Here is a 23,878-nt window from a genome sequence, read left to right as displayed (position 1 = left end):
GGTGCGGCATAGGAACTGCAGCTGGGAGCATAGATGCAGTACCCACGTGTGGCTGTGATGTGGATTAGTATCAGCGTGTATCTGGCAGCACTGAGATGCTGTAGCACGAAAACGTCAGTGGTGGCACACAATGACATTGACATAGTGATTGTGAATGACTGTGGTGCAGACAGGGAGTGGCACGGAGGCAGTAGTGCTGAGATTCTGTGGCGCAGAAGCTGCAGCGTGGACAGGCAGCAGTGTGGATGGAGTGGCTGAGAATGAATGTGGGATGGGCAGGCAGCAGATGGTCGTGGCAGCTCTGTGACAACTCCGGTGTGGCCAGGCAGTGACGTCGACACGGACGTGGATGAGGCAGCTGTGTGATAACTGCAGTGCAGACAGGTGGGGGCGAGGATGCGATGGCTGTGTATGTGACAGTCCTGGGACACAAGGACTCGTTACAAAGAGACTGCTGCACACAGAGGTGGCAACCTGCAGACATCCTGGGCAGGCAGTGGCAGCATGTACGCTGTTGCCTAATGCTCTACCAAAACATTCTCCCACACCTAACAGTCACAGCTACTGCTGATACTGCTACTGCAGCGTGTAATGGTCACATCCCCCCCTCCTCCTCCCCCCCCCCCCCCCAAACATCGATTGAAGCACTCGGTCACAAGGTAAATGTCGGAATAAATTTCAATACAGTTCTATTCTTGACAAGCGAACCCAACTGCAACGTCAGTGGGGATTGGTACCAAATTAAATATGTTAAATTAATCGCTGTCAGCATTAATTCGTTGTTACCTAATGTGACCTTAAAGCTAAATGTGGCTCATCAGAACGTGAAGAGTTACTGTTGCTGTGAGCCCAGTATGAGGCTCTAATTTTGCGTTGACACATTAGCGAATATACAAATAAATTAATAAGTAACTGTGCATAACAAAGGAAAAATTATTTGGCATAAGATCCTGTAAAATAGAGATGTTGTACTCAACTAAAGGATTGGTATTTGCCACGCATTTATTCAGACTGAATAGATATCTACTGCGATTGATGCCTCATACAAGTAGCTGCCGAACACAGTACAAATAAGAAAGTAACAACTGCGTCACTTAACAGTGCAAGTAGAAAATTTGTAAGCAATGGTGATTACAAAATAAGGCATAGAGCATTGCTTCAGTTCACCTAAACAGCAACAAATGTTGAAGTTCAACTGGAACTGTTGTATCCTAGCCAGTACTGCCACCCGAGCCCGCTGCCAAAAGGTTGGCAGCATCAAAGTCCGGACGCCGTCCGTATAAGCAGCGCCAGCGATACAGGAAATCGCCGCAAGTCTGCGCGCGCCACCGCTGGCTTCTGGCTTCTTAAGCGCTGGAGTCGCGAGCGCTAGGACAGTTCTGTATTCGCCGCTCAGTTGTATACTCGCCACCGAATTGTGTACTTGCGACTCATTTGTGTGTTCATCGCAGCAGAGTTGTTGTTTGTCGTCAGCCGACGCTGACCTAGCCGCTCCGACTCGAACTAGACAGATCTCTGTAGACACGGAGCTCACTACTGTGTTTCTGTATCTTCTTTAATAAAGATAAGTACCGACTTTTATTTAATCAGAGTGTTGGGTTTTCATCTTTCTGTTCACTGTTCCAGCGGACCGGTCGGCCCGCTATTAAAAGTGTGGCGGTGACTTCGTAAGCCATTTCTACAGCCAAGTGTTTGTCGCTACGAACACCGCCACAAAAGGAACATACAAATTTCCGTACATTAATAAAACTTCTACCGAAGAAATGTTCACTCAGTCATACCCAACTAAGAATCAACGCTCACTGGTGATCAAGGATGCACAATATTTTTAAGTCCTGAACAGATCTATACAAAAATATTTCTCTCGCAAACTGAGGGTCATCGAAATAGTTATGAATCCCAAATAACGTTCAAGTCATGTGGCTCTGGCAACACAATCTTACCAAAACCAGTCTTATAAGCTAGGTGGTGGAGATAAAAGACCGCACACTTCCTCTGACCAACTACTTAAAAACTTGATCACGTGACCCACTGCCCGACTCAAGGTGAAGGCTTCGACCTGACCACAACTTCTGCAGTTTCATATATTTCAATATAAGTACAAACACCTTAAACATATGTTAAATATATTTATGGTTATTTGCATTCTGATTTTGCATAATTTTATTCTATACGTTGACAGGTGTGAGAATTATCAGACTATCAGTTTAATAAGTCACGGCTGCAAAATACTAACGCAAATAATTTACGGACGAATGGAAACACTGGTAGAAGCCGACCTCGGGGAAGATCAGTTTGGATTCCGTCGAAGTATTGGAACACGCGAGGCAATACTGACCCTACGACTGATCTTCGAAAATAGATTAAGGAAAGGGAAACCCACCTTTCTAGCATTTGTAGACTTAGAAAAATATTTTGGCAAAGTTTATCAGAATACTCTCTTTCAAATTCTGAATGTGGCAGGAGTTAAATACAGGGAACGAAAGACCATTTACAATTTGTACATAAATCAGATGGCAGTTAAAAAGAGTCGAGGGGCTTGAAAGGGAAGCACTGGTTGGGAAGGGAGTGAGACAGGGTTGTAGCCTATTCCAGATTTTATTCAATCTGTATATTAAGCAGGCAGTAAAGAAGAAATAAAAATTTTGAGATTTGCCAATGACATTGTAATTCTCTCAGAAACAGCAAAGGTCCTGGAAGAGCAGTTGAACAGAATGGACAGCGTCTTGAAAGGAGAATATAAGATGAACGTCAACAAAAGCAAAACGAGGATAATGGAATGCAGTCGAATTAAATCAGGTGATGCTGAGGGAATAAGATCAGGAAATGGGACATTGAAGTAGATGAGTTTTGCTAAAATAACTGATGATGGTCGAAGTAGAGAGTATATAAAATGTAGACTAGCAATGTCAAGGAAAGCGTTTCTGAAGAAGAGAAATTTTTTCGACATCGAGTGTAGACTTAAGTGCCACGAAGTCTTTTCAGAAAGTACTTGTGTGGATTGCAGCCGTGTATGGAAGTGAAACATGGGCGATAAATACTTTAGACAAGAAGAGAATAGAAGCTTCCGAAATGTGGTGCTACAGAAGAATGCTGAAGATTAGATGGGTAGATCACGTAACTAATGAGGAGGTACTGAACAGAACTGGGGAGAAGAGGAATTTGTCGCAGAACTTGAGTAGAAGAAGGGATCGGTTGGTAGGACACGTTCTGAGGCATCAAGGGATCACCAAAATTTAGTACTGGAGGAAAGTGTCGAGGGTAAAAATCGTAGAGGGAGACCAAGAGATGAATACACTAAACAGATTCAGAAGGATGTGGGTTGCAGTAGGTACTGGGAGATGAAGCAGCTTGCACAGGATACAGCAGCATGGCGAGCTGCATCAAACCAGTCTCTGGACTGAATACGACAACAACAACATAGGCTTGTGATGACACTAGGCCTACTGGGTGAGTTACAACTGGCAGGAAGTACAAAAATGTGTGTTGCTATTTTTCCAGAGATGGTGGAACAGCCTGCATAGTTGCCAGATTTATCCAAGTTGGTGGATTTAATTTATTATCTTTATTAATGACCTGTCACTTTCAACCATGCATTGTGTATATTACCGCTATAATACAGGGTGATTCAAAAAGAATACCACAACTTTAAAAATGTGTATTTAATTAAAGAAACATAATATAACCTTCTGTTATACATCATTACAAAGAGTATTTAAAAAGGTTTTTTTTTTCACTTAAAAAGTTCAGAGATGTTCAATATGGCCCCCTCCAGACACACGAGCAATATCCACCCGATACTCCAACTCGTTCCACACTCTCTGTAGCATATCAGGCGTAACAGTTTGGATAGCTGCTGTTATTTCTCGTTTCAAATCATCAATGGTGGCTGGGAGAGGTGGCCGAAACACCATATCCTTAACATACCCCCATAAGAAAAAATCGCAGGGGGTAAGATCAGGGCTTCTTGGAGGCCAGTGATGAAGTGCTCTGTCACGGGCTGCCTGACGGCCGATCCATCGCCTCGGGTAGTTGACATTCAGGTAGTTACGGACAGATAAGTGCCAATGTGGTGGCGCTCCATCCTGCTGAAATATGAATTGTTGTGCTTCTTGTTCGAGCTGAGGGAACAGCCAATTCTCTAACATCTCCAGAGAGTGTGGAACGAGTTGGAGTATCGGGTTGATATTGCTCGAGTGTCTGGAGGGGGCCATATTGAACATCTCTGAACTTGTTTTTGAGTGAAAAAAAACCTTTTTAAATACTCTTTGTAATGATGTATAACAGAAGGTTATATTATGTTTCTTTCATTAAATACACATTTTTAAAGTTGTGGTATTCTTTTTGAATCACCCTGTATATCATCCAACTATTATGTGATGACCTGCTGTGCCCCCCTCTTTGATTTATGACTCAGTAAGTGGAGGGAAACTTGGTACAACATGCATGGTTGCCAGCCCCACACAGTGCTTACTTTTCAAAATGGTGGAAAATTAAAAAAAATCTTAATACAGTGGTCTACAGTCGCTACCATCAGAAATGAAGGAGGGAACTTAGTATAATTTGTGATCCAGAAAAGTGCCTGTCAAGATGCATGATACATAGCATTGTTGTATGAGCCTTGCTATGTGATATCATAGCACGCTTGTGCTAAGAAAAAATGGATGGAAATGAACAAATGATAGGAAAATCCAAAATATCCTGCTTGTTGTAAGGGAGAACTCAAAATTGAAATGGCCCATATAGGCATACTTACTACAAGTTTAAAATGCTGGAAATTTTAAAAAGTTCATATTTTAGCGACATTTCTTACATATTTATACCAGTATCATGTTAAAAGACCACATTAATGGATATCACGTGCATTGTACTAAGTGTAACATGGAAGAGTATAATTTATGACTCATCATCAAACACAATCCAACAATAAGACATTATAGTGGGTATGTGATGAAATAAAAGAAATTATTCAGATTGTGAAGGGAGACGAAAATTTAATAGTCATGGGTGACTGGAATTCGAGTGTAGGAAAAGGGAGAGAAGGAAACATAGTAGGTGAATATGGATTGGGGGACAGAAATGGAAGAGGAAGCCGCCTGGTAGAATTTTTCACAGAGCACAACATAATCATAACTAACACTTGGTTTAAGAATCATGAAAGAAGGTTGTATACATGGAAGAACCCTGGAGATACTAAAAGGTATCAGATAGATTATATAATGGTAAGACAGAGATTTACGAACCAGGTTTTAAATTGTAAGACATTTCCAGGGGCAGATGTGGACTCTGACCACAATCTATTGGTTATGACCTGTAGATTAAAACTGAAGAAACTGCAAAAAGGTGGGAATTTAAGGAGATGGGACCTGGACAAACTAAAAGAACCAGAGGTTGTACAGAGATTCAGGGAGAGCATAAGGGAGCAATTGACAGGAATGGGGGAAATAAATATAGTAGAAGAAGAATGGGTAGCTTTGAGGGATGAAGTAGTGAAGGCAGCAGAGGATCAAGTAGGTAAAAAGACGAGGGCTAGTAGAAATCCTTGGGTAACAGAAGAAATATTGAATTTAATTGATGAAAGGAGAAAATATAAAAATGCAGTAAGTGAAACAGGCAAAAAGGAATACAAACGTCTCAAAAATGAGATCGACAGGAAGTGCAAAATGGCTAAGCAGGGATGGCTAGAGGACAAATGTAAGGATGTAGAGGCCTATCTCACTAGAGGTAAGATAGATACCGCCTACAGGAAAATTAAAGAGACCTTTGGAGATAAGAGAACGACTTGTATGAATATCAAGAGCTCAGATGGAAACCCGGTTCTAAGCAAAGAAGGGAAAGCAGAAAGGTGGAAGGAGTATATAGAGGGTCTATACAAGGGCGATGTACTTGAGGACAATATTATGGAAATGGAAGAGGATGTAGATGAAGATGAAATGGGAGATATGATACTGCGTGAAGAGTTTGACAGAGCACTGAAAGACCTGAGTCGAAACAAGGCCCCCGGAGTAGACAATATTCCATTGGAACTACTGACGGCCGTGGGAGAGCCAGTCCTGACAAAACTCTACCATCTGGTGAGCAAGATGTATGAAACAGGCGAAATACCCTCAGACTTCAAGAAGAATATAATAATTCCAATCCCAAAGAAAGCAGGTGTTGACAGATGTGAAAATTACCGAACTATCAGTTTAATAAGTCACAGCTGCAAAATACTAACACGAATTCTTTACAGACGAATGGAAAAACTAGTAGAAGCCAACCTCGGGGAAGATCAGTTTGGATTCCGTAGAAACACTGGAACACGTGAGGCAATACTGACCTTACGACTTATCTTAGAAGAAAGATTAAGGAAAGGCAAACCTACGTTTCTAGCATTTGTAGACTTAGAGAAAGCTTTTGACAATGTTGACTGGAATACTCTCTTTCAAACTCTAAAGGTGGCAGGGGTAAAATACAGGGAGCGAAAGGCTATTTACAATTTGTACAGAAACCAGATGGCAGTTATAAGAGTCGAGGGACATGAAAGGGAAGCAGTGGTTGGGAAGGGAGTAAGACAGGGTTGTAGCCTCTCCCCGATGTTGTTCAATCTGTATATTGAGCAAGCAGTAAAGGAAACAAAAGAAAAATTAGGAGTAGGTATTAAAATTCATGGAGAAGAAATAAAAACTTTGAGGTTCGCCGATGACAGTGTAATTCTGTCAGAGACAGCAAAGGACTTGGAAGAGCAGTTGAATGGAATGGACAGTGTCTTGAAAGGAGGATATAAGATGAACATCAACAAAAGCAAAACAAGGATAATGGAATGTAGTCTAATTAAGTCGGGTGATGCTGAGGGAATTAGATTAGGAAATGAGACACTTAAAGTAGTAAAGGAGTTTTGCTATTTGGGGAGCAAAATAACTGATGATGGTCGAAGTAGAGAGGATATAAAATGTAGACTGGCAATGGCAAGGAAAGCGTTTCTGAAGAAGAGAAATTTGTTAACATCGAGTATAGATTTAAGTGTCAGGAAGTCCTTTCTGAAAGTATTTGTATGGAGTGTAGCCATGTATGGAAGTGAAACATGGACGATAAATAGTTTGGACAAGAAGAGAATAGAAGCTTTCGAAATGTGGTGCTACAGAAGAATGCTGAAGATTAGATGGGTAGATCACATAACTAATGAGGAAGTATTGAATAGGATTGGGGAGAAGAGAAGTTTGTGGCACAATTTGACCAGAAGAAGGGATCGGTTGGTAGGACATGTTCTGAGGCATCAAGGGATCACCAATTTAGTATTGGAGTGCAGCGTGGAGGGTAAAAATCGTAGAGGGAGACCAAGAGATGAATACACTAAGCAGGTTCAGAAGGATGTAGGTTGCAGTAGGTACAGGGAGATGAAAAAGCTTGCACAGGATAGAGTAGCATGGAGAGCTGCATCAAACCAGTCTCAGGACTGAAGACCACAACAACAACAACAACAGTGGGTATGTAAAATTGGAGGGAAATTAAGAAATTCATTTATCTTAAGCTTATAAACGGTGCAGAGTCCTCTGATACAACCAGCATGGTCTGCGTATGTAGGACATACACATACAAGAAATGCAATGGAAAAACGTTATAGGTTACACATATAAGACAGAGCTAATTACACCATGGAGATGTATAAACATTTTATACTGGCACCACACGGTTCCACATTTTAAGAAATACTACTGGCGCTATGCAGCACATAATACAGTATGAGTTGGATGGATACAACTGCATCTTTATTTTAAACAAGTACTACACCACATCCAGTGCCGCCCAATGCACACACCCCTGCTGTAGCAGACCCCATGAGCTGCCGCTTGACTTGTGAGCTGTGGGGATCATGCTATCGCCCAGATGCAGCGCAGGCAGCGCCATCAACATGTTCCACAAAGGATTGCTTGATCATCTTTCTTTGTATTCTGGGAGGTGTAAGAAACTCCACCAGACAACAGGCTCTATACTGAAACAGACGCCATCACTTGGTGCCCATGGTGCATGATGGAAGCAGGGTGGAGGTGTGAGGCACTGTCCAGCACATCGAGCACAAATGTGACCTTGCAATCTGATATTAGTCTTCACTCCCTCTCATATGTCTGATAACCAACCATCACCTACAGTTGGCAGAATTCGATACTTGACAAAACTAGGTGTAACACAGCAACTATCGCTGTAGATGTAAACAAAAATCTCAAGAGTTATTGAAACAACTGGTGTGAAACTAAATATGTGTTATTATAGATTCAGGAACATACGTGATAGGACTGATGGTACCTTGGGGAAGCATACGACTGATTTACCTCTACTCCCTAACTAATCCACATCTGCACTTGATATACGGTTTACAATCGTATGAGCTTTTCACAGATGATGATATTGTCTTTATTGTACCTGTAGGGAAGCAGCCTAATCACGCCGTAGTAATTTCACATCAGTCTTTCCATTCTGTGCCAGCCAGTCCGCTGTAACTAGCTCTGACGTCATAAATGTTGCACAATACTTTAAAAATCAAGCAAATAACCTGAAACGGTTTTAGCATGTCAGGAGTAATACTAAATTAATATGTGTTGAATATCAGTTCAATAACTTTAACCATTTTCGAAATTTGGACGTTTTTCTGTAAAAATCATTGGCGCAAGAGAAAAGAGCTAGAGACTTAAAAATTTATATTTAGATTCCTTTTTCATAATTATTTAATAGAAACAGTCTTCTGGATCTCAAAAATTAAGATTTTAGTTGAAATTCATGATTTTCTGTTTTTTCTCTTAAAAATTAAGGAAGCAAGATAGATTAAGTAGGCTAATAAATAAGGCTAGGATGTTTATATTTATGTAGAATGGAGATCCGCTATTACCATAAAGATGTGAGAAGTTTCATTTGAATAACTATAAAACTATAGCGATAGCGTATCTCCAAAGGGCAAGTTCAGAGCTTGTCTACTGCGTGTAGGGTAATTAAATTAATTCTCTCGCCCAAAATATTTAACTTAGCCACGTCAAACTTTTATTATGATTACTTACCTGTGTGCTGAATGCACATTTAAATTGAGAGCTTCATCAGCCTCAGCAAAAGAAGCTATGGTTTATTCGGTAACTTAAAGTGGTGCGTTACTAGCCCAGCGGCTGGTCGGGAGAGCCGATTTGATCAGGCGTTCCCTTAGCCGTCCGCACCGCGGCTTTATATATAAGAACTCTGCGCGAGGAAGCAAGGCCCCAGTTCTCCCAGACACTGAATAGCGCACCATCTGTGTCGGGAATCGCGTCGCGTCGCGTCGGTATCATTGCTATAAACAGCCTCGGATGCCGTATTAAGTTACTCGGGATACGTGTAACCATGAAATCATTTTCGAGTGAAGTGTTAATTCTGGGATGACTTTAATGATCGATCTTCAGTTTGCGTATGTCGTATTTTCAAGTGCCGCCGCGGGACAGACATTCTACCATTATTTAGCGTGGCGTTTGATGAACCTAATCATCAAATTATGGCGAGCATTCACTTAAACATTTAATTTGGACAGTTAGAGTTGCATCAGCGCATTAGACTCTGAACTGCTCTGTTAGTCAGATTGTGTGGATTCTTCTTTTTTTTCATCGGTGACTTTCAGAATATACTGAACTATTTTAATCAAAATCGTTTTTGATTATGAATCCCAGACAATCTCCTAATTCCTCAGAGCTATAAGCTGCAGCTATAAGTGTGTTTCTCAGATGAAGTGGGCACTAGGAATTCTAATTACAGGCTTCACGTTTTGCTAATCACTTTCTGGTTGCCAATATTGTAGTTAGAGAGCCAGTGTTGAGAACGGCAAAACAACAGCATAAATAATAGGAACATTTAAATAACGATTAATTCCACCCGCCGCCCCACATATGGTTAATCGGCCGGGAAGTGTTTCAACATTCAAACATTAATAACAACTCTAAATAATTCCACCAGCCGCCCCACATACCGAATATCAGATTTGTAACGTTTACATACTACCTTAAACGTGTAGTCCATAGTATTACAATCATTTAACCACTGTCTCTGCTCCATTTGCACAGAAAGTAATTTGTAAGCATTGCTTGTGCATCTGTAATGGACTGCTCCTTTTCCACTAGCAGTTTATATTTTTTCTTCTCGGTAGCTGTTTCAGCCATACACTCCAGTTCACAAATGCTAACTTGCTTCCCTATTAGCTGCTCATAGTGGTCTGTGTGATTAACATTGTGCATACAGTATCTGATCAAATTACGGAGATATCTACTAGTGGACGTTACTACAGAGTGTGTTTTCCAGTCGAAAGGCAGATTGTTAATTTGCTCCAAGAGTACTGCACTATCTGCAAACAGCACATATCCACATCTAAGCAAGTACTGCGCAACCCACTCTACAGTGCATGGTGGAGAGAATATCACAATAGCATTATCGATTTTCTTTTCTGATCCCCTCTCACGTACTGATCAAGGAAGCAGTAACTGTCTTCATGTCTCTATACATTGCCCTAATCGGTCTTATCTTATTCTTATGATCGTTATGTCAGATATATGATGATGGTGATGCTCTGTATAACTTAGTACATAATGGAAGGAGAGGTGCGCTACAGCGTGGTGCAGCAACTGTCATCATAGGAAAGCTGGAAAGGAGCCAACAACTTACCACAGTAAACAGAAGATACACATAACTTGTATTTCTGTAAGCGAACAAAGACTCATTAAAAATAATGCAGCAAGAAATAAAGTCCAGCTCTCAACGTACACAAGGATGTGAGTCTGAACTATAGCACGAACGCTGGAACCAGTGCCGTGACTAGATGGCATCCTCGTAGCGCGTCGTAGCGAGCAGCCAGCCTGCTGGTGCGAGGTGTCCGGTGGCTGCACCGTGGCGGCGGCAGAGGTCGCTCGCATCCCAGAGCCGCCGAGGGCGTGGCTCAGTTGGCCCACACCGTTGCGTCCGCCACGTCTTACAAGACCGTTATCAACTTGCAATTCTGCTACCAACTTCGTGACACCCATGGGATAGTATCGATACGTGGTACCACAGGTGACATGCCAGTCCACTTAGACAAGCTTCTAATGCCTTACTTTCCTCTTCCTGGAAAATAACTTCCTTTGCTTCGTTACTCTCCATGAACTCGTATGTTTCTGCACTAATTTTCTTTGTCCTTTCGGCAGAACTGTTACTTTCTGCCTCTGTGATACTCCCACCTTCTTGCTCCTGCCTGAATATTGACCTATTCTGCTTCATATAACAGTGTACTTTCTCCCCCTCATTTGCTGAGATGTAAGCGTGTTTTTAACCCTGTCAAACGCAACTTGGTCATTAGCCATTATTGATCATCAATCCACAAACACAGCCTTGCAGCTGCCACTAAGCCATCTATAAATGACAAAGTATTCTCAGTTGACTTGCCTGAAAAGGGATAACTAAACAGACAGCAGATCAATCTAACAGAAGAGCATCGAAAATCTCATAGCAACCAACTGCCTATGCATCTCTGTGTTATCGGTTTAATAGCCTTTACGTAATGGTACGGATATTTACCATGCAATACATGGCACTGCAGCATCGAGGATTTGGAATAACGTAATTTGTAGGAAACTACAACAGCAGTTTATAGTCATCCTTCACAGCAATCGTTCTTCACAGCAATCGTTCCACCAAATAGCTCAATATTGGTTCAATTGACCTCAATCTATCTCATTTCCTGTTTTCCACTTTTTCACATTATCTGCACTTAAAGGGATGATTTCTGCCTAGGGACTGACTTCAATATATTCGGTACACTGAATCTTTTTCTTAAGATTTGTGGAATGACATTATTTGAGCGAACAGCAGCAGTATATAATTCTTTTTCTGGAGATCTCTGGAGTAACATTATTTGTAAGGAACCACTTTTAGCACAAATGTTTCAAATGGCTCTGAGCACTATGGGGCTTAACATCTGAGGTCATCAGTCCCCTAGAACTTAGAACTACTTAAACCTAACTACCCTAAGGACATCACACACACCCATGCACAAGGCAGGATTCGAACCTGCGACCGTAGCGATCGCGCGGTTCTAGACTGAAGCGCCTAGAACCACTTTTGGCAAACGTGTTGTTTATACAACATTTCTGCTAACTCGACTGTAAATCTGTGACGGTGTGTCTCTAATGCACCATGAACTATGCAGAAAATCCATAATATCTATTTACCTTCTGTGTCTCCCATGTCCAAAGTATCGTGTAGAATAATGTGGACAGCTATATGTCACAGTACTACAATGATTTATTACTAGAACACTTAGAAGGGACTGCATACACTACACTCGACATTGTATGCATACTGTCATCCAGTAACCCAGTAGTGGCAGGATACTATACATGTGTATTTTTTTTTTACTGCTGTACAACAAAAATGTTACAACAGTAGCGCTACCGCCGTGCTTTATAACTGAAACCTTACTTTTTTTTTGCATGTTATTCAGATAACTTTCATTTTTCGATGAGATAAGAGATCTATAAAAATACCTGTGTTTCAAAAGAAGGAAAATAAATGTGCATACTGTTAATCTACACGTCAAAACACCTACATACAGAGGAAATTTAGGGGCTTATATTTATCAAAGTATTAATCTTGGCCTCCTTACAGTTTGAGATGTCACCTGAAAGAGAACAGTAGATGCAACTCAGCCAGTTGTACAGAGCAACTGAAGTAAAATTCATAATACGGTAGCAACCAGATTTAATCTCACAAGCTATCCTAGCACTGAGGACATTCGTTTTTAGCAGAACTAAGACGAGCTTTTTGACAAAATGGTGTGGAAAATTTATACTTTGGTACAAAGATCAAGTTTGTTTTTCATTTCTCTGAGACATCTATAATCATATGTGTATTAAAAAAAAAAAGAACTTATTTCTTTCCATAAATTTTATTTGTACATTCACTATGCAGCGACGTTTTAACTATGTGGAACTATGAGACAGCATATCACAGCATTCGAAATTTAGGAGGTATAGCCATAAATGTGGCAACGGCCTTGCCGCAGTGGATACATCGGTTCCCGTGAGATCACCGAAGTTAAGCGCTGTCGGGCGTGATCGGCACTTGGATGGGTGACCATAAAGGCCGCCATGCGCTGTTGCCATTTTTCGGGGTGGACTCAGCCTCGTGATGCCAATTGAGGAGCTACTCGATCGATTAGTAGCGGTTTCGGCCAAGAATACCATCTTAACGACTGGGAGAGTGGTGTCCTGACCCCACACCCCTCCTATCCGCATACTCCACCGAGGATGGCACGGCGGTCGGATGGTCCCGGTAGGCCACTCGCGGCCTGAAGACGGAGTGCTTTAGCCATAAATGTCGTCGTGATCACGTGACTAGTACTTCTAACATCTCGGACCTTTAGAGCATATAAGACGACTTTATAATCACAACTGACCAGTATTTTGCTTTAGTGGGAAATCTTAACATGCCTCACTCCAAGTTACGAAACATCACTCAGCTGTTCAATTCCCGGGTGGGTCGGAGATTTTCTCCGCTCAGGGACTGGGTGTTGCGTTGTCCTAATCATCAATCATTTCATCCCCATCGACGCGCAAGTCCCCGAAGTGGCGTCAAATCGAAAGACTTGCACCCAGCGAACGGTCTAACCGACGGGAGGACCTAGCCACACGGCATTTACATTTTTATTTTGTAATGAACCTGGACCCCTCTCTTGGAGTATCTGAACGACATTTAGCTGCATCTGGACATTTACATTTTTTCCTGATATTGGTAGCGCAAATTACATTGATAATGGTATGATCCTTAAGAAGCAGAATTCAAATGTGCATACATCTATTGCATAGCTGTCTTGTGACAACATCGTGGTGATTAAAATCTGTAATCAAGTGGGCTGTCAAGAATGGTTCGATAATGGGCAGTCTATAATGGTAAATAAGGAAGTCTGCCATGCAATTAACAATCATCTATGCGACAAAATCTCCAAGTTAGTCTCTGAGTGACATGATGTTATGGCGAAGCTACCATTTCTCCTTCACACGATTGGCCATGTGGCAGCAACAGGAATACTGGAAAAAATTGGCGAGCAAGAATTATAAACCATTTCCAGGAAATATAAAAACCCTGTGGCTACGCCGTATAAGGCGAAATTGGCCGACGATAAAAGAGGTTTTCTAATAGACCAACTGACTGGAATATTGCAAGAGCTTAGTGCAGACGACAAAACCTTTACAGATGTGGACATAACGCAAGATTTTGCTGAGCTTTTTAACAAAAGTGAGATGTTTGTACATCTAACCCCAAACTACGATTTCTCTGTACAAGAAGAATTCCAAGAAAAAAGTAACGTTATTCTAAACAATATTAAGACAGCTGGAATAGACTGTTTAACATGGAGGACCTGATGTTGTGGAGTAAACGCATACTACAAATTTATAGGTCGAATCGCAAGGCCAGGAGGAAACAAAAAAGTCGATAACCATTTTACCCACTTTATAAAGTGCCGTCATAAACATCTATGAGGAACTTTTATATCATCTTTGGCTAAAGAACCTGCTATTAGCATACTGGAAGCTACGATTTACAAATGTGGAAAGCGTGATGTGTTTGACCCTCCGCAACACCGTTTTGTGTATCAGATGTCGACGAACAGTATTTACAATGTGCTCCATTGTACTGTGTGTCAATCGCTTCTTTGTGGTATAAATTATCAGACAGCTTACAGAACAGTTGCTGTATAGTACCATGGCTGCTCGGAAAGAAAGGTCCAATCGGGCACCGAACGGAAACGACAGCGAAAATTCGATGACTCTTTGCACAAAAGTGTTGCTCAGTGTCTCTAGTATGCCTGTCGATCGCGTCACGTCGCTCTTTTCAGTTCTGAACGCACAGTGAGCACGTGAAGATGCCTAGATGAATAGTGCCTCTCACGAGGTATGAAGGCCTGGTGAGATCTTCCGCCTGATGTTATGCAGCAGCCCACATAACATTACCCACGCATTTCCTCCTTTATGACTATTCTCAGTCGCTCTCTGCTGGGACAATGAATGTGCTCCTGCAGTGCTTTCGATGGGAAGTGTCGATCGCCGACAACAAAGCCCGTAATTGACTCCCTCTGAGTTTTACCTCTGCGCACATGAGCTGCTGGCTATGAAGACAACGTTGTGGCATAGCGTAGAGAAATGTCAGAGAGCACAAGAAGTCACGTTCTGTGACGACGGTACTGGAAAGTTGGTACAACACTACGACAAATGTCAATGTAGGAGAGGAGACTATGTAGAGAAGTGATTGGATGTTGTAGCTAACTGCTGCAAATAAAACATTTTTGATTTTCACAGTAGTTTACATTTCGCGACCGATCGGACTTTACTTTCCAGATAGCCCTTGTATTCTGATACTTGTCTACTGGGCAATAAGAATACCTGAAACTGATTGGTGTGCACGTAAACCACGTCTGAGAAAACATTATCTATGTTCTCTCTACCTAAATTTTTAATTATTTTCCTGTAAACTATATGTAGATCGTTACTACAGACACCAATAAAGATGACATAAGTATTTTACAAAAGTGTTATATTAAAACTGGAGAAACAATTTTTTCTCATCTAGGCCACTGTTCTTCACAGTAACATCAAATATACACTCCTGGAAATGGAAAAAAGAACACATTGACACCGGTGTGTCAGCCCCACCATACTTGCTCCGGACACTGCGAGAGGGCTGTACAAGCAATGATCACACGCACGGCACAGCGGACACACCAGGAACCGCGGTGTTGGCCGTCGAATGGCGCTAGCTGCGCAGCATTTGTGCACCGCCGCCGTCAGTGTCAGCCAGTTTGCCGTGGCATACGGAGCTCCATCGCAGTCTTTAACACTGGTAGCATGCCGCGACAGCGTGGACGTGAACCGTATGTGCAGTTGACGGACTTTGAGCGAGGGCGTATAGTGGGCATGCGGGAGGCCGGGTGGACGTACCGCCGAATTGCTAAACACGTGGGGCGTGAGGTCTCCACAGTACATTGATGTTGTCGCCAGTGGTCGGCGGAAGGTGCACGTGCCTGTCGACCTGGGACCGGACCGCAGCGACGCACGGATGCACGCCAAGACCGTAGGATCCTACGCAGTGCCGTAGGGGACCGCACCGCCACTTCCCAGCAAATTAGGGACACTGTTGCTCCTGGGGTATCGGCGAGGACCATTCGCAACCGTCTCCATGAAGCTGGGCTACGGTCCCGCACACCGTTAGGCCGTCTTCCGCTCACGCCCCAACATCGTGCAGCCCGCCTCCAGTGGTGTCGCGACAGGCGTGAATGGAGGGACGAATGGAGACGTGTCGTCTTCAGCGATGAGAGTCGCTTCTGCCTTGGTGCCAATGATGGTCGTATGCGTGTTTGGCGCCGTGCAGGTGAGCGGCACAATCAGGACTGCATACGACCGAGGCACACAGGGCCAACACCCGGCATCATGGTGTGGGGAGCGATCTCCTACACTGGCCGTACACCACTGGTGATCGTCGAGGGGACACTGAATAGTGCACGGTACATCCAAACCGTCATCGAACCCATCGTTCTACCATTCCTAGATCGGCAAGGGAACTTGCTGTTCCAACAGGACAATGCACGTCTGCATGTATCCCGTGCCACCCAACGTGTTCTAGAAGGTGTAAGTCAACTACCCTGGCCAGCAAGATCTCTGGATCTGTCCCCCATTGAGCATGTTTGGGACTGGATGAAGCGTCGTCTCACGCGGTCTGCACGTCCAGCACGAACGCTGGTCCAACTGAGGCGCCAGGTGGAAATGGCATGGCAAGCCGTTCCACAGGACTACATCCAGCATCTCTACGATCGTCTCCATGGGAGAATAGCAGCCTGCATTGCTGCGAAAGGTGGATATACACTGTACTAGTGCCGACATTGTGCATGCTCTGTTGCCTGTGTCTATGTGCCTGTGGTTCTGTCAGTGTGATCATGTGATGTATCTGACCCCAGGAATGTGTCAATAAAGTTTCCCCTTCCTGGGACAATGAATTCACGGTGTTCTTATTTCAATTTCCAGGAGTGTAGATATTACTGAATAGGGATTGGTCCCCACAAGCAATGTGTAGTATCGTCATTACTACTGTAGAATCTTGTACCGCGAGGATGCAAGGGAGAGGATGTTGTTGTGAGTGGCCAGTATACTGTTCCTACAACACAAATGCAGACATGGATTAATACGGTTCTTTATTTAAATGAACATTTGCTTAACTGGAATAGAGTCCATGCGTTGTGGTACAAGCTCATGAGTGATAGTCCTCTAGCAGATGATATCGATAATATTGCTCTTACAAACGCTATAACCACCAATTTGGTCGCCTTGTAATGTCATAGCCTGTGACGTGAACTGAGCCAGCTCAGCGAGTGGATGACGGGACGTCAAACTGGAGGAGTGAGTCAGTGAAGCCCCCGGTCAGCGGCGGCGGCCTAAATACGCGCTGCCAAGAGGGCGTTGGAGGTGCGTTGCTTGTCAGTGTGTGTCTGGCCTCTGTCACGAAGGGCGCACTTGATCCGGCACCTACTGTCGATCTTCGCCCTACATCTTTGCTGACCGGTGTGCTGGCGACAGCTTATGCCAGTACATTCCTCTCCCCCCCTCCCCCCCCCCCCCAAATTGCCACACCATTGTCGTGTAGGGAGGATGCGAACGACAATGTGGGGGGAGGCAGGACGTTGGATGTGAAGATGAACTGGAAGCTCTGACTGTGGAGGACAGCATACTCGTGACTGTACCCTGCCATCTGGCATCTGAGGCAGCACTATGTTTTTAGACAGGTCTTAACAAAGAGAAGGGATGTTTCACACAGAAGAAATTACACCTTTAAGAGCAGTTAACGTGCTATGTGCGGAAAAACGGAAACTGGTGCATATGGCTAAGCCAGATCCTACATAAAAGAAACATGAGCTGTTACTGAAAAAAAAATTGCAAACAAGGGTTACATATTACTTTGAATATAGTATATGGAAAAATCTAGATAGAGGTAACGAATACAAGAAATGAGAATTTACTGTAAATAATCTACTGCAAATGCCAGTAGAAAGTGTTTATACTTTGGAGTATTTACATGAATCAATAAACCCACAGATGCCTACAGTTTTTTTACATATATCTACAGGGTGGTCCATCTGAAGTTTCGGATGAGATTATCTCGAAAACTATACATCGGGTAAAAATAGTGGGTAAGACAAGTTGATCAGCTCATAGGGGGACATCAAATGATACTACACGTGACCTCCAGCTCTTGGGTGGGGCGGGGACAACTTCTATATCTTAAATAGAAACACCCATTTTTTACTGCAGATTCGGATTCTCAATACAAAAGTAATCGAGATTTGTCTGAAGCATTTTTTTAAACCATTGACAGATGGTGCTGAAATCGAGAAAAATGAAAATTGGGGAAGAACTCCGATTTATTTATTATGATCCGAGAAGGACGCATCAAATCGATATAAAATGTGCACCACTTTTTTTTACAAAATGTATCCTACCCGTCACAGTTTTTGATGGAGGGAAGCGGAATGGTATTATAAACTAGTTAGGGAACTCTTCGCAATTGCATTACTCAGCCAACTGTGGCGCTACCATGGCCAAACTGCGAACTATGGCTCAGTATAAAGGTCGGTGCAATGCGATCACACGTCACTTTTCAGATTGTGAACTGTAAACATCAACTGACGAAAGTAAATTATTCTTTAGCGAAACATGGCTCACTATCCTCCTACAGAGATTGTTGATAGGATGTTAATTTTAGGTGAATGGCATAACAATTACGCTGCGGCTGCGCAATTGTATGCGGACCGTTTCCCAAACAGACGACATCCAAGCGAAAATATTATTCGAAATTGCACTCAACGAGCCCGAAATGGATACATGCACCGCCCACCTCGTGATTGCGAATACAACGAAAATGACGCTCGTACCCTTACTGTTCTCGCCTGTTCAACAGGATCCCGAAATTAGTAGTCATGCGATTCAGAGTCAAACTGGAATACCGAAGTCAACTGTTTTGAGGATTTTGAAGTCACATAAATATCACACTGACACAGACATTAACGCCGAAAGATATGCAAATACGCGTGCATTTCTGCCAATGGGCCTTGGAAATGATAATAGGTGACAATGATTTTTTTAGATACGTTATGTTCACTGACGAAGCCACATCCAAAAACAATGGCGAATTAAATCGTCATGATTGTCATTATTGGTCCCCTGTCAATCCACACTGGCACAGACCCGTTGACAATCAACACAAATGGCTGTTAACGGTCTGGTGTGGAATTTTAAACGGTTACTTGATAGGACCGTATTTTTTTGACCGAAATATAACTGTGGAATCTTATTTAAAACTTCTCCGCGATGATTTGTTGGAGCTAATGGGAGATGTTGATTTAGAAACTAGGCAACGATTGTGGTTCCAATAGGACGGAGCAGCGCCCCATTATGCTAAAAATGCGGTCGGTGGATAGGACACGGCGGACCAATTCAGTGGCCTCCACGTTCACCAGACCTCACATCTCCTGATTTTTTCTTGTGCGGTTATTTAAAAAGTATTGTTTATGAAAGACGGCCCGCAGCCCGAAACGGTATGGAGCAACGCATTCGAAGAGCGTGTGCAGCCATACCACGGGATGCGCTGCTCAAAACTGTGGACAACTTTCGCAGACGATTGACTTCATGCATTGAAGCAAATGGGGATAATTTTGAACAATTTCTTCGTGGGTAATTTCATTAATTAAGCACTCCAAATTGTTAGAGGCAAGGGGACTCACACCGATGAAGCACCCCATGGGAACATCATTCTAATACGTCCACGTCGTTGTTCCTGGGTAACGCTAAAAGTAGGACACAGTACATTTTGTACAAAAATAGCTTAATTTGGCGTAACGAGAGAATTGGTGCACATTTTTTATCGATGTGATGCGTCTTTCTTGAATAATTCTAAATAAATCAGAGTTCTTCCCCAGTATTACTATTTTTTCGATTTCAGCCCCATCTGTCAATGATTTAAAGGAATGTTTCAGACAAAACTTAATCACTTTTTATGGAGAATCCGAATCTGCAATAAAAAATGAGTGTTTCAATTTAAGATTTAAATGTAGCCCAATGGGGCGGGGGCTGGAGGTCACGTGTACTATCATTTGATACCCCACTTTTGAGCTTACGACCTTGTCTTACCCACTATTTTTACCCGATGTTTAGTTTTGGAGGTAATCTCTTCCGAAACTTCAGATGGACCATCCTGTATACATACATCTGTTCTTGTATGGATCTACTTAAAAAGGATGGCTACATTGTACATAAATGTGATGGACTAGATGTCGTCCCCCATTTGTGGGGATTAAAATGCATGGAATAAAATCATTTAATGGTAATTTATTTCAACAGTTCTAAACCCAAAGCTTCTTACGGAAATTCCACAAGAATGCCGAGTGAAAAGTCGCCAGTGCACAACCAAATATATTTGGAAAGTTTTAGCAATAGCGTAATGCAGGAAATAAGTAGCAACATTAAAATTACTGACTGCTTCCAGCTAAGAAAGTTGCAAGAAGGTACCAAGGAAATAGTTAAAACCATAAAACAGATATTTTCCAGGAAAAATTTAGATATGTGTTAGAATTTGAGAACATATAACTTTTCTGTATGTGTCAGATCACTGGCTAGATAAAGAAATAAATTGTTTTCATGAATATTTAAATTTAAGTTAAAAGATAAGCTGGGTACTATCAAAATCACACGAAACAAACAGAGAATGAACTGTTATCTACGTGCAACGCAAATGCAAAAAATTAATAAGGATTTCCTACAGGAATATTTGTTTTATTAATCCAATCCGTAACTGCCAACTGTGTGACATGGAATGAGGTGGAGGTGGGATGTATTACAATAATAGTTAACATATCATAGATGACTGTGCTGACTTTAACTACCTTAAATACAGTTTTATTTCCAGTGCATGACCATCTAGCAGGGCCAACACGAATTCTTACTTTCTCGTGGGTTAATAACACAGAGTACTAGTCAACTGAAGTGGCCAAAGCTTCGTTTGTACTCAAAAACTCGAAGACGAAAACAATGTTCGAGGAACCGCTTTTGTCCAATTGTCAACGCATAGTCCAGTTGTGATATTTTGTGTACGTATTTGTTTGTCACTGTAGCATATCTAGCATATGGAGTAGGTGTGGAATATTGTTCAAAAGTGTATCCACCCGTATTAGGTCTGGGCTAATGTCCAAAGGTGTATCCACATCCATGATATCCAGGATTGTGTTCCTAGCAAGACTTAGCAACATTAGGTCTGGGATAGCATCTGCCCCCCCCCCCCCTCCCCCGCCCCCTCGCCCTCTCCATCAATGGCAAAGCAACACAAAGAGAAAATATCACTTTTAACTTCCTACTATTTTTAAAAGTCCACTATAATGCCATAGTATTAGACTTACTTTGTGCAGCTGTGTTTGACAGTGAGTCATAAATTGTACTAAGTCTTGTATTTTATACTTAGCAAGACACCTAAGATACCCTGTGCGCTTTTTTAACCTGATAATGGTATACGAATGTCAGAAATGTTGCTAAAACTCCTACCACTTTAAATTTGGAACAAGTATTCCTAACTGAGCTGTTTGAATTTGGCCTTCTCCCTTACTACATGTAGGATACCTTGTATTTTCCCACTATGTTTGAATTCCGATCCACTTTACTTAGCATACATATGCTATTATGTCAGAGAGGCAGGCTCAAATCACACTTTTCCATATCATAAGGGTTGGAAAATTTTTTGTACTAAGGTGCCTGTTTCATATCTGACAATCGTAATTGTGGACAACTGTATCCAGCATTTTTTTTATTATCTGCCAGTTTTAAAAGTTAGTATTGGATGAATCTGGCAACCATGGATGCTGTTCCAGCTTTCCCAGCAATTTTGGTTCTTAAATCATAGAGGGAGCAAAGCAGGTCATCACATATAATAATTGAGCGATAAATTATAGCTATAACAAATGTGTGGCTGAAAGTAACATGTCATTAATAACAGTAATAACTTAGCTCCGTCTTCTTGGGTAAATCTGGCAACCATGAAGTCTGTTCTAGCTTTCCTAATGAACAGGATGACACATTTCAAAGTTTCCAACCATTTTTATCTCACCCCTTTGGCATAGAGTAGTAGGGGAGAAGGTAGGAAAGAGGGTAGGTGACCTCGATATTGACCTTGTGTGAGATCTGGTAACAACGCATTCTGTCTTAGAACCAGCTCTGCCCCCTTACTAGTTGAGTGCTGCATGACGCTGATGAGCAACTGGCACATACCCCCTCAATTCTTGCTCAGGAGGACCCTAGATTTGCCTATTCACCAAGCTTGGCCATTATCTTTATGTCAGCTGAGACAGTACACAGGCTTATACCCCACAATATTGGTAGAGTTCTATATGAAGAAAGGGAGGAACTGGAAAATGGCGCAGAATATACACTCCTGGAAATCGAAAACAGAACACATTGACACCGGTGTGTCAGACCCACCACACTTGCTCCGGACACTGCGAGAGGGCTGTACAAGCAATGATCACACGCACAGCACAGCGGACACACCAGGAACCGCGGTGTTGGCCGTCGAATGGCGCTAGCTGCACAGCATTTGTGCACCGCCGCCGTCAGTGTCAGCCAGTTTGCCGTGGCATACGGAGCTCCATCGCAGTCTTTAACACTGGTAGCATGCCGCGACAGCGTGGACGTGAACCGTATGTGCAGTTGACGGACTTTGAGCGAGGGCGTATAGTGGGCATGCGGGAGGCCGGGTGGACGTACCGCCGAATTGCTCAACACGTGGGGCGTGAGGTCTCCACAGTACATCGATGTTGTCGCCAGTGGTCGGCGGAAGATGCACGTGCCCGTCGACCTGGGACCGGACCGCAGCGACGCACGGATGCACGCCAAGACCGTAGGATCCTACGCAGTGCCGTAGGGGACCGCACCGCCACTTCCCAGCAAATTAGGGACACTGTTGCTCCTGGGGTATCGGCGAGGACCATTCGCAACCGTCTCCATGAAGCTGGGCTACGGTCCCGCACACCGTTAGGCCGTCTTCCGCTCACGCCCCAACATCGTGCAGCCCGCCTCCAGTGGTGTCGCGACAGGCGTAAATGGAGGGACGAATGGAGACGTGTCGTCTTCAGCGATGAGAGTCGCTTCTGCCTTGGTGCCAATGATGGTCGTATGCGTGTTTGGCGCCGTGCAGGTGAGCGCCACAATCAGGACTGCATACGACCGAGGCACACAGGGCCAACACCCGGCATCATGGTGTGGGGAGCGATCTCCTACACTGGCCGTACACCACTGGTGATCGTCGAGGGGACACTGAATAGTGCACGGTACATCCAAACCGTCATCGAACCCATCGTTCTACCATTCCTAGACCGGCAAGGGAACTTGCTGTTCCAACAGGACAATGCACGTCCGCATGTATCCCGTGCCACCCAACGTGCTCTAGAAGGTGTAAGTCAACTACCTTGGCCAGCAAGATCTCCGGATCTGTCCCCCATTGAGCATGTTTGGGACTGGATGAAGCGTCGTCTCACGCGGTCTGCACGTCCAGCACGAACGCTGGTCCAACTGAGGCGCCAGGTGGAAATGGCATGGCAAGCCGTTCCAAAGGACTACATCCAGCATCTCTACGATCGTCTCCATGGGAGAATAGCAGTCTGCATTGCTGCGAAAGGTGGATATACACTGTACTAGTGCCGACATTGTGCATGCTCTGTTGCCTGTGTCTATGTGCCTGTGGTTCTGTCAGTGTGATCATGTGATGTATCTGACCCCAGGAATGTGTCAATAAAGTTTCCCCTTCCTGGGACAATGAATTCACGGTGTTCTTATTTCAA

At 43.2% G+C, this 23,878-nt stretch overlaps 1 protein-coding gene and 1 pseudogene across 1 annotated transcript in view; one reads left to right on the top strand and one right to left on the bottom strand.

Annotated features, from left to right (window-relative positions):
- The window catches only part of LOC124802932 (lipase 3-like), a 173,318-nt gene that overhangs the window by 62,119 nt on the left and 87,321 nt on the right, over positions 1-23,878 (bottom strand). The window lies entirely within an intron of this gene.
- On the top strand, positions 13,000-13,117 carry LOC124803862 (annotated as a pseudogene).

The sequence above is a fragment of the Schistocerca piceifrons genome, chromosome 6, assembly GCF_021461385.2.
Source record: "Schistocerca piceifrons isolate TAMUIC-IGC-003096 chromosome 6, iqSchPice1.1, whole genome shotgun sequence".
NCBI lineage: Eukaryota > Metazoa > Arthropoda > Insecta > Orthoptera > Acrididae > Schistocerca > Schistocerca piceifrons.
The sequence above is the reverse complement of the archived record's forward strand: the minus strand, read 5'-3'. Positions and strand labels throughout refer to the sequence as shown.